Source organism: Mesoplodon mirus (genome assembly GCF_964341445.2).
Source record: "Mesoplodon mirus genome assembly, chromosome: 12".
In the NCBI taxonomy this organism is placed as follows: Eukaryota; Metazoa; Chordata; class Mammalia; order Artiodactyla; family Ziphiidae; genus Mesoplodon; species Mesoplodon mirus.
The window spans coordinates 28,432,385-28,443,196 of record NC_138988.1 but is presented as its reverse complement, the minus strand read 5'-3'; the positions used below and the strand labels follow the sequence as shown (position 1 = coordinate 28,443,196).

The window sequence follows — 10,812 nt, the reverse complement described above, 5'->3', positions numbered from 1 at the left end:
GAATACAGAGTGTAGACATACATATAGAAATTTGATATATGAGAGGTAATATGGCAGCAGGGTGGGATGGGGGGAGGAGGGAAGATAATTCAATAAATTGAGCTGGAAAAAAAGTTACCCATAATAGAAAAATATGATTTTGGATCCCTAACTCAAATCATACTCAAAAGTCAATTACAGATAGAGTATGGACTTAAATGCCAGAAGGAAACAGAAAAGATTGAGAAATATTCTTAAACAAGATACAAAGAACGCTAATCATTAAAGAAAAGACTGATAAGCCCAACTCCATTAAAACTAAGAACTTATGCTAAGAACACCCTAAAGAAAGTGAAAAGGCAAGTCATAAGCAGGGAGAAAATATCTGCAAGGATACAAACACTGTATTAGTCAGAGTTCTCCAATAGAAAGGAAATGTGTATATATATGAGGATATTTATTATAGGAATTGGCTCACACAATTATGGCAGCTCAGAAGTCCCACAATCTGCCCTCTGCAAGCAGGAGACTCAGGAAAGCTGGTGATGTAATTCAGTCTATTCCTGAAGACCTGAGTACCAGGAACCTAAATGTCTGAGAGCAGGAAATGATCGATGTCCCAACTCAAACGGAGAGCAAATTTGCCCTTCCTTTACCTTTTGTTCTATTTAGTCCCTCAAAGGACTATGTGATGTCCACCCACCCAATGAGGGTGATCTTCTTTACTCAGTCTATAAATTCAAATGCTAATCTCTTCCAAAAACACCCTCACAGACACACCCAGAAATATTTTATCAGCTATCTGTGAATCCTTTGGCCCAATCAAGTTGACATAAAATTAACTATCATAACCATCAACAGATTAGAATAAAAAAATTATCAATTGCTTGAAAGCAAACAATTCAATAGAAAAACAAGCAAAAGACACGAACAGACATTTCACAGAGAAGGAGACATTTATGGCCAATTAATACAAAAAGAGGCTATCAACCTTATTAGTAATCAGAAAATACAGATCAAGGTCAAAATACCATTTTATACCTAATAGCTTAAGAAAAATAAGAATACCAAGTGTAGGGAGGATGTGGCTCAACAGGGAAGCTTACACATTCTGGTGGGAGAATAAATTATTACAGTCACTTTGGAAAATAATTACATAGTGTTTGGCAAAGCTGAACATTCATATACCTCCAACCCAGCAGTTCTACTCCTGGCTGTGTACTCCTGAGAGAAAATCCTGTTCATGTGCCCATGAAGGCGTGTTGAAGAAGGTCCACGGGAGAACTCTTCATAACAACAAAAAAATGGAAATGACTGAATTGCCCACTGAGAAGAGAACGTATAAAAGTAAGGATCTAATATAGTGTCTGGCACATAGTAAATACTCAATAAATGATAGCCATTATCATTAGCCCTGAGTATCAGTTTCATCATGCAAAATACAGCGATAATAATACCTAATTTACAGTAATGTGTAAAGAATTAAATGAGAAACAGATGTAGGCCCTTGGCACACAGACAGCATTTGACAAATATTACTGCCTCCTTATGGATGTGAGTGAAGTCTGGGAGGGAGCTCTCAGGTTGGTAATGAAAGGGTGTGTATATGCGATGCTGCCAGCCAAGGCCTACCCTTAGCAGGCTTCTAAGGCTGGCTGTTTTTGTTCTGAATCAACATTTTTATGCCTACTCTATGCCAGGAAAGCACCTTCTGAGGTGGCACTACTCTTGTCCCCATTTTACACATTTGGAAACTGAGCCTTGAGAGCTGAGATGACTTGCCCCAGGTCACCCAGCTCAGAGAAGTAGATCTGGATTTGAACTCAAGACTATCTGATCCTTAAAACCAGCACCCTCTACTGCTTTCCAAATGCTACCAGAGCTCAACATCACCTCTAACAGAAAGTCAAAAAATCTCAACTGGCAGGGATTCCAGACCGTCCTTCAAGTCCCTATCCCCACCTGAGGGAGGGAGGGTGTGTGTGTGTGTGTGTGTGTGTGTGTGTGTGTGTGTGTGTGTGTGTGTGTGTGTGTGTGTGTGTGTGTGTGTGTGTTGGGGAAGGGAGGAGACCCACTCCTGACAACCAATGGGAGACCTTGGGGCAAATGTCAGCTTGGAAGAGCAAAGGCCACAAGTGGTAAATGGCATTATTCCCCGAAGGGCACCAGAAAGTCAAATGAGCCATTCTTGACCTTTCAGAAGCTATTATGAGGAAAACATAAAGAAACAATTCTGCGGGCTTAATGAAGGAATGCTGTGAAAAGTGTAATGGGCTATTTGTGCACATCTCAAAAGCATCATATAATTTGCCACAATTGGCAGTCTATTCTCCAGCAAGGCCAAGCAGTGTGTTGCTACTTAGGCCCAAAGTGCCTTGGCAAAGCCAGGACCCCACCTCCTTCCCTTCTCTAAAACCCAGGGTGTCTATGATTTAATTTCCAAGGCTTAAACAGCAGCTGCTGAAATGAAATGTGGCACAGGCTCATTCATTTTCCCTGAGTGCTAAAATATGTTTTATGCTTTAAAATATGAGCCCTATTTTGGCTTTGGTTTTTTCCCACTACACATACAGAGTTCTTTTTTTTTTTTAATTACATTTCCAGGCAATTAGTTCATTACATTGACTCAGCTCTTCATGACTTTGGTGGGGGCTGGGGGATGAGTGAGGTGGCAGAGTACTTCATTATTTTTAAAAATGGTTATTGGCCATGTTCGGTTCCCATAATTCATTCCCAATTTCATAAGGGCATTTACTATGCAGAGTCTCTGCATAAAATCATCAGCTGCTACATTAGCACAATGGCTCTTTGGAGTCATAACAGTCTACCACAGAAATGATCCATGGATTATATAAGTTTATAAGGTCCAATACACTTACAAATATTTTTTTTACCCTTTTCCATTATTTATTCCTCATTAGGCTTCCCCCTCCCTTTTTTCTGCTCTTTAATACAAATGCAAAAATAACACCCAAAGCCAGGAAGAAGTAAGCCCAAGTAAGTTTAACTAAAGCTAAGAGAAGGCTGAGGAAATGATTCTATAAAAGCAATGATTTTCAGTTAACCCTGACCATCAGCCTACCTTGTGTTCCTACAGAGTTTCTGTTCTCTGTTCACATTGTCTGCCAAATAGAGGTAAAGTGACTTTGGGGGCCAGGGTTTCTAGCTTTTTGTAGTTTGTGTCACAGTCTGGGGAACTGTTGTGTGACTTCCATATAGTGTTCCTATGTTGGCTATTAATGACTGGAGTCTATTTCAGGTTCTCAACTGTTCTAAAACTGAGTGGTAAAAGTAGGAAGCAAAACTGGTAACTGTGTATTCAGACAATGTGGGCATTTTTAATTAACTTACTTGAAAGATAGAAAAATTGGTCTTAAGCTGGCAGAGATCAGTAGGCAGAGAGCAAACTGAAATATCTTCAGTGGCCCAGGCTAGGCCAGGATTAGAGCCCAGGTTTGCTGAAGCTATAAACAAAGGCGGCAGCAAAGTGAATTTAATGATAACAGAAACATGCCCTGGACAACTGTCACTACTCATATGTGATGTAGATAATTCTTTACCAGCAGTACAGCCTTGCCCTTCACTTCTGACACCAGAGAATAGATTGTTTTCTTAGAAATGGAATATTCAAGTGAAAGGTATTTTTAGACATCTCTAGAAATGCATCCACTAGGAACAAAGGGTTGACCATAGTGTTTATCATCTCTCCCTGCCAAGACCCAATAAATGATAGTAAAAGAATGAACCCATAACTAAGACAAACACAGAAAGGAGACCATCAATGAATAAGGCACCTCGACAAATTTCTGATGGATGGATAGAGGGTAGGAGGCTATTGGTGGATGAAGGAGAGGGAATAAGGAAGTTGCTGCAGAGTATGTAGGAGGAGACTCCATAGGAGAAAGGAGACAAATGACTTAGGGGAGCCCTAAAGAAACTACAGTCAAGATGGGAAGCGTCAGCAGAGGCTGGGAATGAGAAAGAGCTTAACTGAATTTATTTTTCGAAGGACTATTTCTATCAGCTCCCTCTCTCACCTTCCCCTTCCCAATCCCGCTGCAAACAGAGCAGCACTCGGTTGATGGGGCAACTGTGGCTCCCACACATCCCTGCGAGTCCTCCCAACCCCAAGCAAGTAAAGCTAGGTCTTGCCCTCCTGCCACCACCTTCCAACTCCAGTATTTCACCCCCAGGCTGAAAAACCAGAGAATCTTATCTAAAGAAGCTGAGTAACTCCCTGGAGAGGAAGGAATGCTAGGGTGGATGCAGGCTCTCCCACAGTACAAAAGTACCTTTTGGCATTTGGGAACCTTGCTTAGAATCCACTTCTAATGAATGCTGAATTCATTCCCTCCCTGAAGTGAAATCAGCTAGGCAATAATCCTTGCCTTCACCCTCAGAGCTCCCAGGCAGCCTGCCCATTTGAAGGCTAACAGTACAGAGACCTACCCAGGCCACAGTCAATAGTCATTGTTGAGGTCGTCATCAATGTTGTTGCCTTCATCAGTATCATCACCATCATCAGACATTTACTGAGCGCTGACATGACTTCTCAGACCTGTCAAAGGCATCTCAAACTCTTGCTCCAAACTGGACTGATCTTATTCTCCCCCAACTTCCAGGCAAAACTCTTCCTCTTACAATATTTCCTCTCTTGGAGAATGGACCTACCAACCATTGTAATTAACATTTATAGAGCACTTACTCTATGCCAGGCACTGTTCTAAGCACATGACATATAACAACATATTTCAAACCTTACAACAACCCTAGGTGAGATGGGAGCCAGGCTTAAATCAGCAAGGACCCCTTGTAAGCATTTCAAATCAGCTGGCTAAAGAAGTCTCTGAAGAAAGACTTGAATCTCTTAGACTCCGGTTATTAGTTGTGATATTCTTCTGTGATTCTAAATAAATTTCATACCAAATTTTGCATAAGTTTGTGTGTGTGTGTCTAGTTTTATGATCTTTTTATTATATATTTTAGGCCTCCAAATCTTGGGTTCTCATGGGCAACACTGATACAGGACAAGTGTTAATAGAGCCAACACTTAAAGACCTTACTTACAATGGGCAGACACTGCCTACAGTGCTTTGTGTATACTAGCTCATTTAACCTATCTTCCCCATCTTACAGATGAGGAAATGGAGGCACAGGATATTTCAGTGACATGCCCAAAGTCCCAGGCTTGGTGGCTCAGCTGTTAGCCATTCCAGTATGGTCTCTTTGGTAGTTGTAAAGCCTATGCCATTAAGGAAATATTGTTAAAGTTTTAGGTGTGATATAGAACTGTGGTAGTGTTTTTTTAAAATGTGTGCTCCCCGGGCCTCCCTGGTGGCGCAGTGGTTAAGAGTCCGCCTGCCGATGCAGGGGATACGGGTTCGTGCCCCGGTCTGGGAGGATCCCATATGCCGCGGAGCGGCTGGGCCCGTGAGCCATGGCCGCTGGGCCTGCGCATCCGGAGCCTGTGCTCCGCAACGGGAGAGGCCACAACGGTGAGAGGCCCGCATACCGCAAAAAGAAAAAAAAAAAAAATGTGTGCTCCCCTAAATAAATTAAATATAGAATTATCATATGATCCAGCAATTCCACTTCTGGGTATATACCCAAAAGAATTGAAAGCAGGGGCTCAAACAGATACTGGCACACCCATGTTCAGAGCAGCATTATTCACAATGGCTAAAGGGTGGAAACAATCCAAGTATTCATTGTTGGATGAAGGAAAAATAAAATGTGGTATATACACACAGTGGAATATCATTCAGCCTTAAAAAGGAAGGAAATTCTGACATATGCTACAACCAGGATGAACTTTGAAAACATTACACTAATAAGAAAGTCATGAAAGGACAAATATTATATGATTCCACTTACATGAGGCACTAGAGTAGTCAAATCCATATAAACAAAAAGTAGAATGGTGTTTGCAGGGGCTGAGGGGTTGGAGGGGTAGGGAGTCACTGTCTAACGGGTACAGAGTTTGATTTTGGGAAGATGAAGTTCTGAAGATGGATGGTGGTAATGGTTGCACAACACTGTGAATGTGCTTAACGCTACTGAATCATATACTTAAGTATGCTAAAAATTGTAAATTTTATGTTATATGTATTTTACCAATAAAAATCCTAATGAATAGCAAACCAACAACTCCACCAAAAATAAATAAACATAATAATTTTGAAATGTGTGCTCATCTGTTAAAAATAAGATGATGCATTAATAGATGAAATAATATATATTGCTTTAGGATAATGTGGTGAGGGGAGGGATTGAGAAATGCAAGGGAAATGTGGGGTGGGGGATGGGGAGCTGACATAAGATTGTCCAAATACGGATTGCTGTTAATGCTAGGTGATGGTATACATGGATATGTGTATTCTACTTTGTGTATGCTTCAAGTTTCCCATGAAAGAAAAAAAGTTTATTTTATTTTATTCTATTCTATTCTGCCCCGCCTTGCAGCTTGTGGGATCTTAGTTTCCCGACCAGGGATTGAACCCATGCCCTTGGCGGTGAAAGCATGGAGTCCTAACCACTAGACCGTCAGGGAATTCCCTTGAAAAAGAAGTTTTAAACATCTCATCCCAGTAGACAATGCGACAGTAGCTGCCATTGTATTTATTAACCCTTCAAATAGAGAGAGGGCCATGGAGCCCCTTTCAGCCCATTCCATTATGCTCCTGAGAACATACACAACTGCCCACCGATAAGGATTTCACCCTCAGTGTTCCATAGAGAACTCTCAGGGCATTTACGATCAGCAGCTGCCCACCATGGGTGATCTCAAGGGTTAGGAGAAATAAAAAGTAGCTCTTTCTGGTGGACTACCATCTACAGAAAACTGTGCTTCATCTTGTAATACAAAAAAAAAAGAAAATGGCATAGAAGGTCCACATCAAGAATCTTACCTATAAGGTATGTCTGCTTCATGTCATGGGACTTATCAACTCCTCAACAAAAGAAACATATTTTAAATTATAAAATTAAGGAATCTAGGTCATTGTGAATATATTTTTTCTGAGCTTTCACACACACACACACACACACACACACACACACACACACACACAAACACCCCTACCTTGGTCAAGTAACCACATGAGTTGGAACTGGTCACCATAAGCAAATAGTGAGCACTCTACTCACTGCTTCATTTATTCGTGTTTTAACAAGTATTTACTGAGTACCTACTGCAATTAAGTCATAGTACGATGTGCTAGGTGATGTGCAGACCAACTCAGACCCTCAGAGTTGATATGAAGATTATTTTGAACTAAAAACATTTGAAATTCAATAGCTCCAGAAAGAAGCCTTTTTGGAGCTTCCCTTATCTGATTAAAGGCAGAAACTCCTGGAAATGCCCCTCTTTGAGGCAGCTTCACTCTGAGGAAGGAAACTGAGAGTAAAATTGCCACAAATCTTTTCTTGGGGCAGTTTTTACTAACTAGAAAGACGTGGGTGGTGAGTACTTGCACCTGCAGAAACAAATATTATCACAAATTTTCTGTCTCCCATTTTGTTTTCCTAAAAGCCCATTTGTCTTTCCTAAAGAAACTCATTTGTTCTTCCCATAAAAGCCTTTTGTCTCCCCTCCCTTTCCCATTATTAAGTGGATATATAAGCCCCTATCTTTGGCTCTTTGTTGAGTCACATTTTTTCTGTTATTTCCCACATCTATAAGTGAATAAAAATCTGTCTTTTCTAATACTAATCTTTGTCAATTTAATTCACAGGCCCTCAACCACTTAATTTAAGAGGGTAGAGAGAAAGTTTTTCCTCCATGACAGTGACTAAGAGAGAAAAATTCTTGCTCTCATGGAAACTGCATTCTACCAGGTAATATACACAGAAGGAGCAAATGCACAAATAATTATTTACACCTTGTCATTACTGCTTAATCAAATAATGGGTCAGCGAGTGTTGGTATTCACCTGGATAGCCTCAGTATGAGGATATGATTTGTTAATATGGGAGTCTGTTCTGATTAGTTGGTACCTGTACCTAAGGATGAGTAAAATATGTAGAACATCACACTTGGTTGTCTAGATAAGAGGGGAGGAACATTCTGGGCAGAGGGAGGAGCACACACAAACAGCTCCTAAGAGCTTAAAATACTCCAGTGTGAGCATAGCAGATGGAGGAAGGGTGGAAGGGCCACATCACACAAGACATGGCAGTGCTTCTGTTTGTACAGGAATTCAGAATTTGTGAGGGTTACCACTGGAATCATCATTCTCCACGATGGGGATTGGGAGGAAAAACTAGTGCTTACAGACAAGTAAAGAGAGATTTCAAGTTAAACTGAGAGTAAAATTGACAGGGGACATCCAAAATCAGGAGATCAAATTAAGCATTAAACAGTCAATTCAAGAGCAAAGACCTGATGGTAGCTACAGACAGCAATCAGAAAGTATAAGCAATCTGACCCTACAGAAACTAGGGAGGGTTGGGGGCTGGGAGGGTTGGGGGCTTGGAGGGTAGAAAAGAGTCCTAATAATTTTTTGGCCACTTCATCCCAGGGCCTTACAATTTCATCCTATAGTGGGCTTGAATCCTGAGGAAGGGCCGGGTAAAGTTGAATCCAGAGGCAGGAATACAAAGATTGAGTGCATTTCTCAAGCCATGTAATATGGTTCACAAACATCTCACCCACGATTGTATTTTGCTTTTCTTTTATAGGAAGAATATACAAAGGCAGATTCACACATTAATTTCTGGACTCAAGAGAAACAACATTTAAAAAGTCTTTTTAGTAAGTAAAGTTTCATCAAGTAAATGATGTTCTTATTTCCCCTGGAGACAGATCCTAGAAGGTAGGCAGGGGTGCTTTATGTCATTTATATGCAGCATCGGAGAAAATAGCGTCCAAAATAACACAACTCCGCTGTTCCTAGAATTCTGTTTGTAGTCATTCAAAATAAGACTGGGGCTTATTTTTTCTAAAGGCGAATGAATTTTATGTCAACCTCGAGGAAATGCAGTATTTAAAGTTAACCTTATTACAGGAGGAATTCCTGGAAAGATATAATAAAATCCAACAGTTGGTAGATTCAAGCTGGAGGTCACTCTAATTAAGAAAGTAAAGAGTAAATGGAATGCAAACAATCCTATTTCACACTAAACAATTCAACTGGGGAATCATTTTAACACAGTGACTCAAGGGTGGATTACATTCTCCCATGCACAGGCACAGCCCCCATTGACTATCAGCAGAGACACTGATGCATATCTAGAAACAGTTTGGGGCCTAGAGGTTGGTGAAATAAATTGTGTGAATCAATTTAAAATGCAGCCAGATGTTTTTTACTCCAAAAATGAAAGGACATGGAATGGGGGGGGGGGGCGGGGGAGAATCCACAGATAGCCCACATGGCAGAAGACTGAGGCATAGGCAGTTTTAAAGTCAGCCATAAATTGGCTAACTTGACCTCTTTTCCTACCTTGCTATCTTTTTATTCCGTTAAAGGAACAATGCATACCAATAAATTATTTCATTTGATAAGCATTTTGGAAGGCCTCCTCATTTTAAAGCACTCTGAGGAAAACAGAGATGGATTGACCTGAATGCTGATCTCAAGAAGTTCAAGACTTGGCTAATAGGAGAAATGACTTGTGTGTGTACAAGATTAAACAAGGGAGACATTCTGAAAATAATCACAGATGTGTGAATAAAGTGGCCTACAAGGATTTCATGGAAGCATTACTGTAGTGAAAAACTGTATTCAGTAGGGAGTAGTTAAGAATGATACTTTTTAAAAAGTACCTAGTAATAATGATGGAATAGTTTGCAACCATTAAAAACGATGCTGGAAAAAATATTTAAGGACTTGGAAAACTGTTGATGAAATATTGTTAAGTTTAAAAAAAAAAGCTAACCAAATACTATGTACACTGTACTCCATTTTTTTTTTTTTTTTTTTTTTGCTGTACGCGGGCCTCTCACTGTTGTGGCCTCTCCCGTTGCGGAGCACAGGCTCCGGACGCACAGGCTCAGCGGCCATGGCTCACGGGCCCAGCCGCTCCGCGGCATATGGGATCCTCCCAGACCGGGGCACGAACCCGTGTCCCCTGCATCGGCAGGCGGACTCTCAACCACTGCGCCACCAGGGAGGCCCTGTACTCCATTTTTGAAAAAAGAAAAGAAAAAATATTTTTACAGTGGTTTCTTTGTACAAGGGAGAAACAAGTATTTAGCAAAATATTAACAATGTTTATCTTCTGGTGGTATCATTAGGAGTGGATGTTTACTTTTTTTACTTTTTAAAATATCACCTATATTTTCCACAATAAACATATATTTTTGATAACTAACAAAAGAAAAAACTTAAAATGAGAATTTAGCAAAATATTAACAATGTTTATCTTCTAGTGGTATCATTAGGATTGGTTGTTTACTTTCTTTTTACTTGTTTTTAATCATCTATATTTCCCACAATAAACATACATTATTTTTGATAACTAAAAAAGAAAAAAAAATTCAAATGAGAGTTTAAAAGGAGGACAGATATACGACAGAGAAATTTACAAGAGGGAGAAAATGCCAGTTTGTTCCAGTCCCAACAAGGGTCCTCCTAGAGGGTGTCACTTGAGCCGATAAAATGAGACCCAGGTCCAGTTCAGAAGCAAAGGGAAGTTTTACTCTTTTTTGCGGTACGCGGGTCTCTCACTGTTGTGGCTTCTCCCGTTGCGGAGCACAGCCTCCGGACGCGCAGGCTCAGCGGCCATGGCTCACGGCCCTAGTCGCTCCGCGACATGTGGGATCTTCCCGGACCGGGGCACGAGCCCGTGTTCGCTGCATAGGCAGGCGGACTCTCAACCACTGCGCCACCAGGG

At 40.8% G+C, this 10,812-nt stretch overlaps 1 long non-coding RNA gene across 1 annotated transcript; it reads left to right on the top strand.

Annotated features, from left to right (window-relative positions):
* Positions 1–1,181: 1,181 nt before the first annotated feature.
* On the top strand, positions 1,182–8,731 carry LOC309813422. Its single transcript, XR_014295495.1, has 3 exons — positions 1,182–1,326; positions 7,713–7,815; positions 8,659–8,731. It is a non-coding gene; the product is annotated as an uncharacterized lncRNA (long non-coding RNA).
* Positions 8,732–10,812: the final 2,081 nt, after the last annotated feature.